General features: G+C 53.9%; 1 protein-coding gene across 2 annotated transcripts in view; it reads right to left on the bottom strand.

Moving 5' to 3' along the window:
- RAB3GAP2 (RAB3 GTPase activating non-catalytic protein subunit 2) overlaps positions 1-18,343 on the bottom strand; it is a 172,326-nt gene that overhangs the window by 54,521 nt on the left and 99,462 nt on the right. The window lies entirely within an intron of this gene.

The raw sequence follows: 18,343 nt of genomic DNA, 5'->3' as shown, positions 1-18,343 counted from the left end.
GGAGAATAGCCACCCACAAGTAAAACAGAGCAAGAACCGGAACAACCGGAGACTCTGTCCACGACAACAGCCGGTGATAACACGCGGAACAAGAAACTGCCAACAGGCAACAGGGAGGGTGCTAGGTCTCCCAATACGGAACTTTAAGAAAAAGAATTTACGGTAAGTAAACAAAATTCTCTTTCTTTATCGTTCCTATGGGAGACCCAGACATTGGGACGTCTCAAAGCAGTCCATGGGTGGGAATAAACAGAAAAACTGAGAAGTAGGCCGAACCTAACTTCACAAATGGGCGACAGCCGCCTGAAGGATGCGTCTGCCCAAGCTCGCATCTGCCGAAGCATGAGCATGCACTTGGTAGTGCTTTGAAGAAGGGAATTTTGTTTACTTACCGTAAATTCCTTTTCTTCTAGCTCTAATTGGGAGACCCAGACAATTGGGTGTATAGGCTATGCCTCCGGAGGTCGCACAAAGTACTACACTTAAAAGTGTTAGGCCCCTCCCCTTCTGCCTATACACTCCCCGTGCTCCCACGGGCTACTCAGTTTTGGTGCAAAAGCAAGAAGGAGGGAAGAAGGGAATTTTGTTACTTACCGTAAATTCCTTTTCTTCTAGCTCCAATTGGGAGACCCAGACGATTGGGTGTATAGCTACTGCCTCCGGAGGCCACACAAAGCATTACACTAAAAAGTGTAAGGCCCCTCCCCTTCTGGCTATACACCCCCCGTGGGATCACGGCTGCTCAGTTTTAGTGCTAAAGCAAGAAGGAGGAAAGCCAATAATTGGTTTAAACAAATTCAATCCGAAGTAACATCGGAGAACTGAAACCGTTCAACATGAACAACATGTGTACCCGAAAAAAACAAAAATCCCGAAGGAAACAGGGCGGGTGCTGGGTCTCCCAATTGGAGCTAGAAGAAAAGGAATTTACGGTAAGTAACAAAATTCCCTTCTTCGGCGCTCCATTGGGAGACCCAGACGATTGGGACGTCCAAAAGCAGTCCCTGGGTGGGTAAAGTAATACCTCAAGTTAGAGCTGCAAAACAGCCCTCTCCTACGAGGAGGCAACCGCCGCCTGCAGGACTCTTCTACCTAGGCTGGCGTCCGCCGAAGCGTAGGTATGCACCTGATAATGTTTGGTGAAAGTGTGCAGACTCGACCAGGTAGCTGCCTGGCACACCTGTTGAGCCGTAGCCTGGTGTCGTAATGCCCAGGACGCACCCACGGCTCTGGTAGAATGGGCCTTCAGCCCTGATGGAACCGGAAGCCCAGCAGAACGGTAGGCTTCAAGAATTGGTTCCTTGATCCATCGAGCCAGGGTGGATTTGGAAGCCTGCGATCCTTTGCGCTTACCAGCGACAAGGACAAAGAGTGAATCCGAGCGGCGCAGGGGCGCCGTGCGGGAAATGTAGATTCTGAGTGCTCTCACGAGATCCAACAAATGCAAATCCTTTTCATACCTATGAACTGGATGAGGACAAAAGGAAGGCAAGGAGATATCCTGATTGAGATGAAAAGAGGATACCACCTTAGGGAGAAACTCCTGAATCGGGCGCAGCACTACCTTGTCCTGGTGAAAAACCAGGAAGGGAGCTTTGGATGACAGCGCTGCCAGCTCGGATACCCTCCGAAGAGACGTGACCGCTACCCGAAAGGCCACTTTCTGTGAGAGCCGGGAAAGTGAAACATCTTTCAGAGGCTCGAAGGGCGGCTTCTGGAGAGTAACTAGTACCCTGTTCAGATCCCATGGATCTAACGGCCGTTTGTACGGAGGGACGATGTGACAAACCCCCTACAGGAACGTGCGTACCTGAGGAAGTCGTGCTAGACGCTTTTGAAAAAATACCGATAGCGCTGAGACTTGCCCTTTAAGGGAGCCGAGCGAGAAGCCTTTTCCAAACCAGATTGCAGGAAGGAAAGAAAAGTAGGCAATGCAAATGGCCAGGGGGACACTCCCTGTGCCGAGCACCAGGATAAGAAAATCTTCCACGTTCTGTGGTAGATCTTAGCAGACGTGGGCTTCCTAGCCTGTCTCATGGTGGCCACGACCCCTTGAGATAATCCTGAAGAAGCTAGTATCCAGGACTCAATGGCCACACAGTCAGGTTCAGGGCCGCAGAATTCAGATGGAAAAACGGCCCTTGTGACAGTAAGTCTGGCCGGTCTGGTAGCGCCCACGGTTGGCCGACCGTGAGATGTCACAGATCCGGATACCACGACCTTCTCGGCCAGTCTGGGGTGACGAGCAGGGCGCGGCGGCAATCGGACCTGATCTTGCGTAGCACTCTGGGCAAGAGTGCCAGAGGGGGAAACACATAGGGCAGTTGGAACTGCGACCAATCTTGCACTAAGGCGTCTGCCGCCAGAGCTCTGTGATCGCGAGACCGTGCCATGAAAGTTGGGACCTTGTTGTTGTGCCGGGACGCCATTAGATCGACGTCCGGCCTTCCCCAGCGGCGACAGATTTCCTGAAACACGTCCGGGTGAAGGGACCATTCCCCTGCGTCCATACCCTGGCGACTGAGGAAGTCCGCTTCCCAGTTTTCTACGCCGGGAATGTGAACTGCGGATATGGTGGAGGCCGTGGCTTCCACCCACATCAGAATCCGCCGGACTTCCTGGAAGGCTTGCCGACTGCGTGTCCCGCCTTGGTGGTTGATGTATGCCACCGCTGTGGAGTTGTCCGACTGAATTCGGATCTGCTTTCCTTCCAGCCACTGCTGAAAGGCTTGTAGGGCAAGATACACTGCCCTGATTTCCAGAACATTGATCTGAAGGGTGGACTCCTGCTGAGTCCACGTACCCTGAGCCCTGTGGTGGAGAAAAACTGCTCCCCACCCTGACAGACTCGCGTCTGTCGTGACCACCGCCCAAGATGGGGGTAGGAAGGACCTTCCCTGTGATAATGAGGTGGGAAGAAGCCACCATTGAAGAGAGTCCTTGGCCGTCTGGGAAAGGGAGACTTTCCTGTCCAAGGACGTCGACTTCCCGTCCCATTGGCGGAGAATGTCCCATTGAAGTGGGCGCAGATGAAACTGCGCAAACGGAACTGCCTCCATTGCTGCCACCATCTTCCCCAGGAAGTGCATGAGGCGTCTTAAGGGGTGCGACTGGCCCTGAAGGAGAGAGTGCACCCCTGTCTGTAGTGAACGCTGCTTGTCCATCGGAAGCTTCACTGTCGCTGAGAGAGTATGAAACTCCATGCCAAGATATGTTAGTGATTGGGTCGGTGACAGATTTGACTTTGAAAAGTTGATGATCCACCCGAAAGTCTGGAGAGTCTCCAGCGCAACGTTCAGGCTGTGTTGGCATGCCTCTTGAGAGGGTGCCTTGACAAGTAGATCGTCCAAGTAAGGGATCATCGAGTGTCCCTGAGAGTGCAAGACTGCTACCACTGCTGCCATGACCTTGGTGAAAACCCGTGGGGCTGTCGCCAGACCAAACGGCAGGGCTATGAACTGAAAGTGTTCGTCTCCTATAACGAAGCGTAGAAAACGCTGGTGCTCTGGGGCAATCGGCACGTGGAGATAAGCATCTTTGATGTCTATTGATGCTAGGAAATCTCCTTGAGACATCGAGGCAATGACGGAGCGGAGGGATTCCATCCGGAACCGCCTGGTTTTCACGTGCTTGTTGAGCAGTTTTAGGTCCAGAACAGGACAGAAAGAGCCGTCCTTTTTTGGCACCACAAATAGATTGGAGTAAAAACCCTGACCTCTTTCCAGAAGAGGAACAGGGATCACCACTCCCTCTGCCCTTAGAGAGCACACCGCTTGCAGAAGAGCATCGGCTCGGTCGGGATGTGGGGAAGTTCTGAAGAACCGAGGCGGAGGACGAGAACTGAACTCTATCCGGTACCCGTGAGACAAAATGTCTGTTACCCACCGGTCTTTGACCTGTGGCAGCCAAATGCCGCAAAAGCGGGAGAGCCTGCCACCGACCGAGGATGCGGAGAGAGGAGGCCGAAAGTCATGAGGCAGCCGGCTTGGAAGCGGTTCCTCCGGCTGCTTTCTTTGGACGTGAGTGAGTCCGCCAGGAATCTGAGCTCCTCTGCTCCTTCTGAGTCCTTTTGGACGAGGAGAATTGGGTCCTGCCCGAACCTCGAAAGGACCGAAACCTCGACTGTCCCTTCCACTGCTGAGGTTTGCTTGATCTGGGCTGGGGTAAGGAAGAGTCCTTACCCTTGGACTGTTTAATGATTTCCGCCAATTGCTCACCAAACAGCCTGTCTTGAGATAATGGCAAACTGGTTAAGCATTTTTTGGAAGCAGAATCTGCTTTCCATTCTTTTAACCATAAGGCTCTGCGTAAAACCACCGAGTTGGCGGACGCCATTGACGTACGGCTGGTAGAGTCCAAGACCGCATTGATAGCGTAAGTCGCAAACGCAGACATTTGCGAGGTCAAGGACGCCACTTGCGGCACTGATGGACGTATGATCGAGTCCACCTGCGCTAGACCAGCTGAAATAGCTTGGAGTGCCCACACGGCTGCGAATGCTGGAGCAAACGACGCACCGATAGCTTCATAGACAGATTTCAACCAAAGGTCCATCTGTCTGTCATTGGCATCTTTAAGTGAAGCCCCATCTTCTACTGCAACTATGGATCTAGCCGCAAGCCTGGAGATTGGGGGGTCCACCTTTGGACACTGGGTCCAGCGTTTGACCACGTAAGGGGGAAAGGGATAACGTGTATCCTTAAGACGTTTGGAGAAACGCTTATCTGGAGAAGCATGGTGTTTCTGGACTGCTTCTCTGAAGTCCGCGTGGTCCAGAAAAGAGCTCAATTTACGTTTGGGATACCTAAAATGGAATTTCTCCTGCTGTGCTGCTGCATCCTCCGCTGGAGGAGAAATATCCAGCAGTCTATTGATGGCCGCTATAAGATCATTCACCATGGCGTCACCATCAGGGGTATCCAGGTTGAGAGCAGTCTCAGGATTAGACTCCTGATCACCTAGTTCTGTGTCATCATACAGAGAATCCTCTCGCTGAGACTCTGACCAGCGTGATGACGCCGAGTGTCTCTCCCAGCGAGCTCGCTTAGGCTGCCTGGGACTGTCGTCCGAGTCAGAGCCTTCAGCCTGTGATGCCTGGGACCCCCTTGGAGCACGGATTAGTTCCAACTGAGGGGGACCGGGGAACATTGAATCAGCAGTGCCCATGGTCTGAGTGACCGGCCTGGACTGCAAGGTTTCTAGAATTTTTGTCATAGTCACAGACATCTTATCAGCAAAAACTGCAAACTCTGTCCCCGTCACCGGGGCAGGATTCACAGGCGTCTCTGCCTGGGCCACTACTAGCATAGACTCCGGCTGACGAAGTGGCACAGGGACCGAACATTGCACACAATGGGGGTCAGTGGAACCTGCCGGTAGATCAGCCCCACACGCGGTACAGGCAGCATATGAAGCCCGTGCCTTGGCACCCTTGCTTTTTGCGGATGACATGCTGTTGTCTCCCAATATAGGGGTATAAGCCAAGAAGCGACCGTACAGTGCAATATATATATATATATGTACAAACAAAAGTACACAAAACAACACTGTGGCACTAGTGGGGTCAGCACTTAGGTGCTGCTTACCGCCCGCTTAATAGCGGGTGTGTGGTCGCCAGAATCCCCTGTCTGGGTCTCCCAGGGCTATGTCCGTTCTCCAGCTCAGACTGCGTGCAGGAATGGCTGCCGGCGTCCTGTGAAGAGGGGCGGGCCGTGGGCGTGCTGCAGACAAAGAGCGGGAACTGGCGTCCCACTGTGCCCAGTGAGAGGGCTGGAGTATGTAAATAAGACTCCAGCCCTCGGCGCTGACTACTGTACAGCGTCTCTCCCCTGCCCTGACTGACAGGGCTGGGGGCGGGAACGAACGTAACTAGGCCGCAGAAGCCGGGGACTAGATTTATCAGCGCTGCCGTCGTAAAAGCACGGTCGGCGCGAAGTCCCCGGCGCACCACAAGTCTCAGCCGCGCCGCTGTCTCCATGGCGGCCGGCGCGGTAGTTCCCCACATAAACTCACTCAGCTAAGCTGCAGTGAGTAAAACCCAGGCGCGCAGCGCTACTGTCCCCGGCGCACTAGAACACCCAGCAACGCTGGAGTGTGTCTGTGCCTGTCTGCACGGGGACACAGAGTACCTGAATGTTGCAGGGCCTTGTCCCTGATGGTACCCAGCTCCGTATCCAGCAGGATCTCCGGGTCTGTGGATGGAGCCCGGCCTCAGAGTCTGGAGGCCGGTAAGATCCCACTTCACCAGAGCCCTCAGGGGGATGGAGAAGGAAAACAGCATGTGGGCTCCAGCCTCCGTACCCGCAATGGGTACCTCAACCTTAACAAACACCGCCAACAAAAGTGGGGTGAGAAGGGAGCATGCTGGGGGCCCTTTAGTATGGGCCCTCTTTTCTTCCATCCGATATAGTCAGCAGCTACTGCTGACTAAACAGTGGAGCTATGCGTGGATGTCTGACCTCCTTCGCACAAAGCTTGAAAACTGAGCAGCCGTGATCCCACGGGGGGTGTATAGCCAGAAGGGGAGGGGCATTACACTTTTTAGTGTAATGCTTTGTGTGGCCTCCGGAGGCAGTAGCTATACACCCAATCGTCTGGGTCTCCCAATGGAGCGCCGAAGAAAATAATTATAAACTGGTTTAAAGTAACTTCAATCCGAAGGAAACTCGGAGAACTGAAACCATTCAACATGAACAACATGTGCACACAAAAAAACAGGGGCGGGCGCTGGGTCTCCCAATTAGAGCTAGAAGAAAAGGAATTTACGGTAAGTAAACAAAATTCCCTTCTTTTTCGCTCTATTGGGAGACCCAGACAATTGGGACGTCCAAAAGCAGTCCCTGGGTGGGTAAAATAATACCTCGTAAGAGAGCCGTAAAACGGCCCTTTCCTACAGGTGGGCAACCGCCGCCTGGAGGACTCGTCTACCTAGGCTGGCATCCGCCGCAGCATAGATATGCACCTGATAGTGCTTCGTGAAAGTGTGCAGGCTCGACCAGGTAGCCGCCTGACACACCTGCTGAGCCGTAGCCTGGTGCCTCAAAGCCCAGGACGCTCCCACGGCTCTGGTAGAATGGGCCTTCAGCCCTGAGGGAACCGGAAGCCCAGCCGAACGGTAAGCTTCGATAATTGGCTCCTTGATCCACCGAGCCAGGGTTGATTTGGAAGCCTGTGATCCTTTACGCTGGCCAGCGACAAGGACAAAGAGTGCATCCGAGCGGCGCAGGGGCGCCGTACGAGAAATGTAGAGTCTGAGTGCTCTCACCAGATCTAACAAGTGCAAATCCTTTTCACATTGGTGAACTGGATGAGGATAAAAAGAGGGTAAGGAAATATCCTGATTGAGATGAAAAGGTGGATACCACCTTAGGGAGAAATTCCGGAACCGGACGTAGAACCACCTTGTCCTGGTGAAAAACCAGAAAAAGGGCTTTGCACGACAACGCTGCTAGCTCAGACACTCTCCGAAGAGAAGTGACTGCTACCAGAAAAACCACTTTCTGCGAAATTCGTGAGAGGGAGATATCTCTCATTGGCTCGAATGGTGGTTTCTGAAGAACTATCAGCACCCTGTTTAGATCCCAGGGTTCTAACGTTCGCTTGTAAGGTGGAACGATGTGACAAACTCCCTGCAGGAACGTGCGTACCTGTGGAAGTCTAGCTAGGCGCTTCTGGAAAAACACAGAGAGCGCTGAAACTTGTCCCTTAAGGGAACCGAGCGACAAACCCTTTTTCAGTCCAGATTGAAGGAAGGACAGAAAAGTAGGTAATGCAAATGGCCAGGGAGAAAAACCCTGAGCAGAGCACCACGACAGGAAAATTTTCCACGTCCTGTGATAAATCTTGGCGGACGTTGGTTTCCTAGCCTGTCTCATAGTGGCAATGACTTCTTGAGATAACCCTGAAGACGCTAGGATCCAGGACTCAATGGCCACACAGTCAGGTTGAGGGCCGCAGAATTCAGATGGAAAAAACGGCCCTTGAGACAGCAAGTCTGGTCGGTCTGGTAGTGCCCACGGTTGGCCGACCGTGAGATGCCACAGATCCGGGTACCACTGTTGTTGTGCCGGGACGCCATGAGGTCGACGTCCGGCACCCCCCAGCGGCAACAGATCTCCTGAAAAACGTCCGGGTGAAGGGACCATTCCCCTGCGTCCATGCCCTGGCGACTGAGATAATCTGCTTCCCAGTTTTCCACGCCTGGGATGTGAACTGCGGATATGGTGGAGGCCGTGGCTTCCACCCACATCAAAATCCGCCGGACTTCCTGGAAGGCTTGTCGACTGCGTGTGCCGCCTTGGTGGTTGATGTATGCCACCGCTGTGGAATTGTCCGACTGAATTCGGATCTGCTTGCCTTCCAGCCACTGCTGGAACGCTTTCAGGGCAAGATACACTGCCCGAATTTCCAGAACATTGATCTGAAGCGAGGACTCTTGCCGGGACCACGTACCCTGAGTCCTGTGGTGGAGAAAAAACCGCTCCCCACCCTGACAGACTTGCGTCCGTCGTGACTACTTCCCAGAATAGAGGACGCAGGTGAAACTGCGCGAAAGGGACTGTGTCAGATTTGACTTTGGAAAATTGATGATCCACCCGAAACTCTGGAGAGTCTCCAGGGTAGCGTCGAGGCTGTGTTGGCATGCCTCTTGAGAGGGTGCCTTGATCAACAGACCGTCCAAGTACGGGATCACAGAGTGACCCTGAGAATGGAGGACCGCTACTACAGTAGCCATAACCTTGGTGAAAACCCGTGGGGCTGTTGCCAGGCCGAATGGCAGTGCCACGAACTGCAGATGTTCGTTTCCTATGGCGAAGCGCAAGAAGCGCTGGTGCTCTGGGGCAATCGGAACGTGGAGATAAGCATCTTTGATATCCATCGATGCAAGGAAATCTCCCTGGGACATTGAGGCGATGACGGAACGGAGGGATTCCATCCGGAACCGCCTGGTCTTTACGTGTTTGTTGAGAAGTTTCAGGTCCAGGACAGGACGGAAGGACCCGTCCTTCTTTGGGACCACAAACAAGTTGGAGTAAAAACCATGGACCTGTTGCTGAAGAGGAACAGGGACCACCACTCCTTCTGCCTTCAGGGTGCCCAGCGCCTGCCGAAGAGCCTCGGCTCGCTCGGGAGGCGGAGAGGACCGGAAGAATCGAGTCGGGGGACGAGAGATGAACTCTATCTTGTAACCGTGAGAGAGAATGTCTCTCACCCAGCGGTCTTTTATTTGTGGCAGCCAGGTGTCGCAAAAGCGGGAGAGCCTGCCATCGACCGAGGATGCTACTAGAGGAGGTAGAAAGTCATGAGGCAGCCGCTTTGTTAGCGGTGCTCCCAATGACCTTTTTAGGACGTGACTTAGACCGCCATGCATCAGAGTTCCTTTGTTCTTTCTGAGACCTTTTAGACGAGGAGAATTGGGACCTGCCCGCGCTCCGAAAGGACCGAAACCTCGACTGCCCTCTCCTCTGTTGGGAGAGGTTCTGCTTGGACTGGGGTAAGGAAGTATCCTTTCCCTTGGATTGTTTGATGATTTCATCCAGGCGCTCGCCAAAGAGCCTGTCGCCAGAAATTGGCAAACCGGTTAAACGCTTTTTGGAAGCGGAATCTGCCTTCCACTCCCGTAGCCACAAGGCCCTGCGGACTACTACCGAATTGGCGGTCGCAACTGCCGTACGGCTCACAGAGTCCAGGACAGCATTCATAGTGTAAGACGCAATTGCCGAGGTCTGGGAGGTAATGGAAGCCACTTGTGGCGCGGCCGCTTCAATTTTCGCTTGACCTGCTGATATAGCTGGTAGCGCCCATACGGCTGCGAATGCTGGGGCAAAAGAAGCTCCGATAGCTTCATAGATGGATTTCATCCAGAGCTCCATCTGCCTGTCAGTGGCATCTTTAAGCGAGGCCCCATCTTCCACTGCAAGTATGGATCTAGCCGCCAGTCTGGAGATTGGAGGATCCACTTTGGGACATTGAATCCAACCTTAAACCACTTCCTGGGGAAAAGGAAAACGTGTATCCTTAAGGCGCTTAGAGAAACGCTTATCCGGACAAGCATGGTGATTCTGGATTGCCTCTCTGAAATCAGAGTGGTCTAGAAACATACTCTGTGTACGCTTGGGGAACCTGAAGCGAAATTTCTCCTGCTGAGAAACAGACTCCTCCGCCAGAGGGGCTGAGGGAAGAATATCCAGCAACTGATGAATGGATGCAATAAGATCATTCACTATGACGTCCTCGTCTGGAGAATTAAGATTGAGAGCGCTCCCAGGATCAGAATCCTGATCAGCTGTTTCCGCATCATCAACCAGAGAATCCCCCCGCTGAGACCCTAAACAATATGATGTCGAGGGAAATTCTAAGCGGGCCCGCTTAGACGATCTGGGGCTAGGTTCTAAGTCCGAACCCTCCGTCTGGGATGTATGAGATACCCCGTGAGGACATTGTTGGTCCAATTGAGGGGGGTCAGGGAACAATGATTCAACAGAGTCCCTTTGCTGAGATACCGGTCTGGACTGCAAGGCTTCTAGTATCTTAGCCATAGTCTCAGAGAGTTGATCCTTAAAGGCTGCAAACTCAGTCCCCGTCACCTGGACAGTGTCAACAGGTGGCTCCCCCTGGGCCCCTCTTAGCAGAGGATCCGGCTGAGGAAGTGTCACAGGGGTCGAACACTGTACACAATGAGGGTCAGTGGAACTTGCCGGTAGCTGGGTCTTACATGCGGCGCAGGCAACATAATAAGCCTGTGTTTTGGCACCCCTGCCGTTTATGGGCGCCATGCTATAGTTTTCCCTGAGTAACACAATAGGGTATATAGCCAGAAAGAACTGTGCTCATACAGTGTAAATTATATACAGTACACAAATAATGTACCAATACAATACAGCACCATGGGGCTAGCACCACATGTGCTGCTTACCAGCCGCCTAAGCGGTTGTGAGGCCACCAGAGACCGTGTCTGGGTCTCCCATGAATATGTCCCTCTCTGCAGCGTCGGTGGAGCTGACAGGAATGGCTGCGGCGTCCTGACGAGCTGAGGAAGCTGTGGGCGTGGCCTAGAAAGAGCGCGAAACGGGCGCTCATACTGTGCACAGTGAGGGGAGTGGAGCATGTAAATCATACTCCAGCCCTCATCGCTGCTCGCTCCGTGCAGCGTCCCGCCCTTCCCCTGCCTGTCAGGGCTGAGGGCGGGAGAAAACAAGGGAAACTAGGCCGCAATGAAGCCGGGGACTGTAGTAATAAACGCGGCCGCCGTAAAAGCGCGGTCGCGTGAAAGTCCCCGGCGAACTACAAGTCCCAGCCACGCCGCAGTCTCGTGGCAACGGCGGTCAGTGCGGTAGCCTTTACATATAAACACACTCAGCGACGCTGAGTGTGTAATGGCACATATAGACCCGGTCAGCGCCGCGGTCCCAGGTGCACTAGCACACCCAGCAAAGCTGAGGTGATGCCGTGCGCGGTCCCCATAGGGATACAGAGTACCTTTAAGATGCAGGGCCATGTCCCTGAACGGTATCGGCTCCTATCCATCAGGCTCCACAGGAGTTGTGGATGAAGCCCGGTCTCAGTGCCTGGAGACAGATAAGATCCCACTTCACCCAGAGCCCTAAGGGGGATGGGGAAGGAAAAAACAGCATGTGGGCTCCAGCCTCCGTACCCGCAATGGATACCTCAACCTTAACAACACCGCCGACAAAAGTGGGGTGAGAAGGGAGCATGCTGGGGGCCCTATATGGGCCCACTTTTCTTCCATCCGACCTAGTCAGCAGCTGCTGCTGACTAATCTGTGGAGCTGTGCTGTGCGTGTCTGACCTCCTTCGCACAAAGCAAAAAACTGAGTAGCCCGTGGGAGCACGGGGAGTGTATAGGCAGAAGGGGAGGGGCCTAACACTTTTAAGTGTAGTACTTTGTGCGACCTCCGGAGGCATAGCCTATACACCCAATTGTCTGGGTCTCCCAATAGAGCGAAAAAGAAAAGGTATGCAGACTAGTCCAAGTGGCAGCCTGACAGACCTGCTGAGCCGTAGCCTGGTGCCTGAAAGCCCAAGAGGCACCGACAGCTCTGGTCGAGTGTGCCTTGATCCCCGGCGGGGGAGGCACCTGAGAACACTGGTAGGCATCCGAAATGGTCGACCTAATCCAACGGGCTAAGGTCGGCTTAGAAGCAGAGAGGCCCTTACGCCGACCTGTGGTTAGCACAAAAAGAGAGGTGCACCGCCTAAGAGCAGCGCTGCGAGACACATAGATCCGGAGCGCACGTACCAGATCCAGAGTATGCAACGCTTTTTCAAAGTGATGAACAGGAGCCGGACAAAAGGAAGGTAGGGTAATGTCCTGGTTAAGGTGGAATGGAGAAACCACCTTAGGGAGAAAGTCCGGAGTCGGACGGAGAACCACCTTGTCTTGATGAAAAACCAACAAAGGTGACTCCGAGGAGAGCGCAGCCAAATCAGAGACTCTCCTGAGGGAAGTTATGGCCACTAGAAAGACCACTTTCTGTGAAAGACGAAACAAAGAAACCTCCCTAAGAGGCTCAAAGGGGGGTTTCTCCAAAACCGTGAGAACCAAATTGAGGTCCCAGGGATCCAAGGGCCGCGGACCTGAGCCAGCCGGGCGATACGCCGCTGGAACAGCACTGACAGAGCCGAGACTTGTCCCTTGAGAGAGTTGAGGGACAGTCCCAGCTGCACACCGGACTGTAGAAAAGACAGAAGGGTCGGCAAGGAAAAAGGCCAAGGAGCACGGCCGGAAGAGCGACACCAGGACAGGAAAATTTTCCAAGTCCTGTGATAGATCTTGGCAGAGGAAGACTTACGGGCCCGAGTCATAGTGGAGATGACTTCAGGGGGGATACCAGAAGTCGTCAAGATCCAGGACTCAAGAGCCACGCCGTCAATCTGAGAGCCGCAGAATTCTGGCGGAAAAACGGACCTTGTGAGAGAAGGTCTGGACGGTCCGGAAGATGCCACGGCACCTCTACGGACAGATGGAGCAGGTCTGGGTACCAAGCTCGCCTGGGCCAGTCCGGAGCAATGAGGATGACTCGAAGGCCCTTCATTCTGATCTTGCGAAGAACTCTGGGCAAGAGAGCTAGAGGAGGAAACACGTAGGACAGACGAAACTGGGACCAGTCTTGAACCAGAGCGTCCGCGGCGAAGGCCTGAGGATCGTGGGAGCGAGCCACGTAAACCGGAACCTTGTTGTTGTGACGGGATGCCATTAGGTCCACTTCCGGAGTGCCCCACTTGCGGCAGATTGACTGAAACACTGCCGGATGCAGGGACCACTCGCCACTGTCCACGGTTTGACGGCTGAGATAATCTGCCTCCCAGTTTTCCACGCCTGGGATGTGGACTGCGGATATGGTGGACTTGGAGTCCTCCGTCCATTGAAGGATGCGTTGTACCTCCAACATTGCCAGGCGGCTGCGTGTCCCGCCTTGGTGATTGATGTAGGCAACCGCTGTCGTGTTGTCTGACTGGACTCGGATGTGCTTGCCCGCCAATAGGTGGTGAAAGAAGGGAATTTTGTTTACTTACCGTAAATTCCTTTTCTTCTAGCTCTAATTGGGAGACCCAGACAATTGGGTGTATAGGCTATGCCTCCGGAGGCCGCACAAAGTATTACACTCAAAAGTGTTAAGCCCCTCCCCTTCTGCCTATACACCCCCATGCTCCCACGGGCTCCTCAGTTTTGGTGCAAAAGCAAGAAGGAGGAAAAAGAATTATAAACTGGTTTAAAGTAACTTCAATCCGAAGGAATATCGGAGAACTGAAACCATTCAACATGAACAACATGTGTACACAAAAAAACAGGGGCGGGTGCTGGGTCTCCCAATTAGAGCTAGAAGAAAAGGAATTTACGGTAAGTAAAACAAAATTCCCTTCTTTGTCGCTCCATTGGGAGACCCAGACAATTGGGACGTACAAAAGCAGTCCCTGGGTGGGTAAAATAATACCTCGTAATAGAGCCGTAAAACGGCCCTTTCCTACAGGTGGGCAACCGCCGCCTGAAGGACTCGTCTACCTAGGCTGGCATCCGCCGAAGCATAGGTATGCACCTGATAGTGCTTCGTGAAAGTGTGCAGGCTCGACCAGGTAGCTGCCTGACACACCTGCTGAGCCGTAGCCTGGTGCCTCAAAGCCCAGGACGCGCCCACGGCCCTGGTAGAATGGGCCTTCAGCCCTGAGGGAACCGGAAGCCCAGCCGAACGGTAAGCTTCGATAATTGGCTCCTTGATCCACCGAGCCAGGGTTGATTTGGAAGCTTGTGACCCTTTACGCTGGCCAGCGACAAGGACAAAGAGTGCATCCGAGCGGCGCAGAGGCGCCGTACGAGAAATGTAGAGTCTGAGTGCTCTCACCAGATCTAACAAGTGCAAATCCTTTTCACATTGGTGAACTGGATGTGGACAAAAAGAAGGTAAGGAGATATCCTGATTGAGATGAAAGGGGGATATCACCTTAGGGAGGAATTCCGGAACCGGACGCAGAACCACCTTGTCCTGGTGAAACACCAGGAAAGGGGCTTTGCATGACAGTGCTGCTAGCTCAGACACTCTCCGAAGTGAAGTGACGGCTACTAGAAAAACCACTTTCTGCGAAAGGCGTGAGAGAGAAATATCCCTCATTGGCTCGAATGGTGGTTTCTGAAGAACCGTCAGCACCCTGTTCAGATCCCAGGGTTCTAACGGCCGCTTGTAAGGAGGGACGATGTGACAAACCCCCTGCAGGAACGTGCGTACCTGTGGAAGTCTGGCTAGGCGCTTCTGGAAAAACACAGAGAGCGCCGAGACTTGTCCCTTAAGGGAGCTGAGCGACAAACCCTTTTCCAGTCCAGATTGAAGAAAGGACAGAAAAGTGGGCAAAGCAAAAGGCCAGGGAGAAATACCCTGAGCAGAGCACCACGACAGGAAAATTTTCCACGTCCTGTGGTAGATCTTGGCGGACGTTGGTTTCCTAGCTTGTCTCATAGTGGCAATGACGTCTTGAGATAACCCTGAAGACGCTAGGATCCAGGACTCAATGGCCACACAGTCAGGTTGAGGGCCGCAGAATTCAGATGGAAAAACGGCCCTTGAGACAGCAAGTCTGGTCGGTCTGGTAGTGCCCACGGTTGGCCGACCGTGAGATGCCACAGATCCGGGTACCACGACCTCCTCGGCCAGTCTGGAGCGCCGAGGATGGCGCGGCGGCAGTCGGCCCTGATCTTGCGTAACACTCTGGGCAACAGTGCCAGCGGAGGAAACACATAAGGGAGCTGAAACTGCGACCAATCCTGAACTAAGGCGTCTGCCGCCAGAGCTCTGGGATCTTGAGACCGTGCCATGAACGCTGGTACCTTGTTGTTGTGCCGGGACGCCATGAGATCGACGTCCGGCACCCCCCAGCGGCAACAGATCTCCTGAAACACGTCCGGGTGAAGGGACCATTCCCCTGCGTCCATGCCCTGGCGACTGAGATAATCTGCTTCCCAGTTTTCCACGCCTGGAATGTGAACTGCGGAGATGGTGGAGGCCGTGGCTTCCACCCACAGTAGAATCCGCCGGACTTCCTGGAAGGCTTGCCGACTGCGTGTGCCGCCTTGGTGGTTGATGTATGCCACCGCTGTGGAATTGTCTGACTGAATTCGGATCTGCTTGCCTTCCAGCCACTGCTGGAACGCTTTCAGGGCAAGATACACTGCCCGTATTTCCAGAACATTGATCTGAAGCGAGGACTCTTGCTGGGTCCACGTACCCTGAGCCCTGTGGTGGAGAAAAACCGCTCCCCACCCTGAAAGACTCGTGTCCGTCGTGACCACCTCCCAGGATGGGGGTAGGAAGGATTTCCCTTTCGATAATGAAGCGGGAAGAAGCCACCACCGAAGGGAAGCTTTGGTCGCCTGCGAGAGGGAGACGTTCCTGTCGAGGGACGTCGGCTTCCTGTCCCATTTGCGAAGGATGTCCCATTGAAGAGGACGCAGGTGAAACTGCGCGAAAGGAACTGCCTCCATTGCTGCCACCATCTTCCCCAGGAAGTGCATGAGGCGTCTCAAGGTGTGTGACTGGCCTTGAAGGAGAGATTGTACCCCTGTCTGTAGTGACCGCTGCTTGATCAGCGGAAGCTTCACTATCGCTGAGAGGGTATGAAACTCCATGCCAAGGTATGTCAGCGATTGGGCCGGTGTCAGATTTGACTTTGGAAAATTGATGATCCACCCGAAACTCTGGAGAGTCTCCAGGGTAGCGTCGAGGCTGTGTTGGCATGCCTCTAGAGAGGGTGCCTTGATCAACAGATCGTCCAAGTACGGGATCACCGAGTGACCCTGAGAGTGGAGGACCGCTACTACAGTAGCCATAACCTTGGTGAAAACCCGTGCGGCTGTTGCCAGGCCGAACGGCAGTGCCACGAACTGCAGGTGTTCGTTTCCTATGGCGAAGCGCAGGAAGCGCTGGTGCTCCGGAGCAATCGGTACGTGGAGATAAGCATCTTTGATATCGATCGATGCAAGGAAATCTCCTTGGGACATTGAGGCGATGACGGAGCGGAGGGATTCCATCCGGAACCGCCTGGTCTTTACGTGTTTGTTGAGAAGTTTCAGGTCCAGGACAGGTCGAAAAGACCCGTCCTTCTTTGGGACCACAAACAAGTTGGAGTAAAAACCGTGGCCCTGTTGCTGAAGAGGAACAGGGATCACCACTCCTTCTGCCTTCAGAATGCCCACCGCCTGCAGAAGAGCCTCGGCTCGCTCGGGAGGCGGGGATGCCCTGAAGAATCGAGTCGGGGGACGAGAGGTGAACTCTATCTTGTAACCGTGAGACAGAATGTCTCTCACCCAACGGTCTTTTACCCGTGGCAGCCAGGTGTCGCAAAAGCGGGAGAGCCTGCCACCGACCGAGGATGCGGAGTGAGGATGCCGAAAGTCATGAGGAAGCCGCTTTGGTAGCGGCACCTCCGGCGGTCTGTTTAGGACGTGACTTAGACCGCCATGCATCAGAGTTCCTTTGATCTTTCTGAGGCCTTTTGGACGAGGAGAATTGGGACCTGCCCGCGCCCCGAAAGGACCGAAACCTCGACTGCCCCTTCCTCTGTTGGGGTATGTTCTGTTTGGGCTGGGGTAAGGATGTGTCCTTTCCCTTGGATTGTTTGATGATTTCATCTAAACGCTCGCCAAACAATCGTTCGCCCGAAATTGGCAAACTGGTTAAGCGCTTTTTGGAAACAGAATCTGCCTCCATTCCCGTAGCCACAAGGCCCTGCGGAGTACCACCGAATTGGCGGATGCAACCGCCATACGGCTCGCAGAGTCTAGGATAGCATTAATAGCGTAAGACGCAAATGCCGACGTCTGAGTGGTTATGGACGCCACCTGTGGCGCGGACGTGCGAGTGGCTGCGTCAATTTGCGCTTGACCTGCTGAGATAGCTTGTAGCGCCCATACGGCTGCGAATGCTGGGGCAAAAGAAGCGCCGATAGCTTCATAGATGGATTTCAACCAGAGCTCCATCTGCCTGTCAGTGGCATCTTTGAGTGAAGCCCCATCTTCCACTGCAAGTATGGATCTAGCTGCCAGTCTGGAGATTGGAGGATCCACCTTGGGACACTGAGTCCAGCCCTTGACCACGTCAGGGGGGAAAAGGTAACGTGTATCCTTAAGGCGCTTAGAAAAACGCTTATCTGGACAAGCATGGTGATTCTGGACTGCCTCTCTGAAATCAGAGTGGTCCAGAAACATACTCGGTGTACGCTTGGGGAACCTGAACCGGAATTTCTCCTGCAGGGAAGCCGACTCCTCCGCCGGAGGAGCTGAGGGAGAAATATCCAACATACGATTGATGGACGCAATAAGGTTGTTCACTATGGCGTCCCCGTCCGGAGTATCAAGATTGAGAGCGGCCTCAGGATCAGAATCCTGATCAGCTACCTCCGCTTCATCAACCAGCGATTCCCCTCGCTGAGACCCTGAACAATATGATGATGTCGAGGGAAAATCTAAGCGAGCTCGCTTAGTCGGTCTGGGGCTGGGGTCTGTGTCAGAACCCTCAGCTTGGGATCCATGAGATACCCCGGGAGGACATTGTTGGTCCAACTGAGGTGGGCCCGGGAACAAAGAGTCAACAGAGTCCCTGTGCTGAGATACCGGCCTGGACTGCAAGGCCTCTAGTATCTTAGCCATAGTCTCAGAGAGTTTTGCAAACTCCGTCCCTGTCACCTGAACAGTGTTAGCAGGTGGCTCCCCCTGGGCCCCCCCTAGCAGAGGCTCTGGCTGAGTAAGTGTCACAGGGGCCGAACAGTGCAGACAATGAGGGTCAGTGGAACCTGCCGGTAGCGGGGTCGTACATGCGGCGCAGGCAACATAATAAGCC

The sequence above is a fragment of the Anomaloglossus baeobatrachus genome, chromosome 3 (genome assembly GCF_048569485.1).
Source record: "Anomaloglossus baeobatrachus isolate aAnoBae1 chromosome 3, aAnoBae1.hap1, whole genome shotgun sequence".
Lineage (NCBI taxonomy): Eukaryota > Metazoa > Chordata > Amphibia > Anura > Aromobatidae > Anomaloglossus > Anomaloglossus baeobatrachus.
Note: the sequence above shows the minus strand (reverse complement) of the source record. Positions and strands in the feature narration are given on the sequence as shown.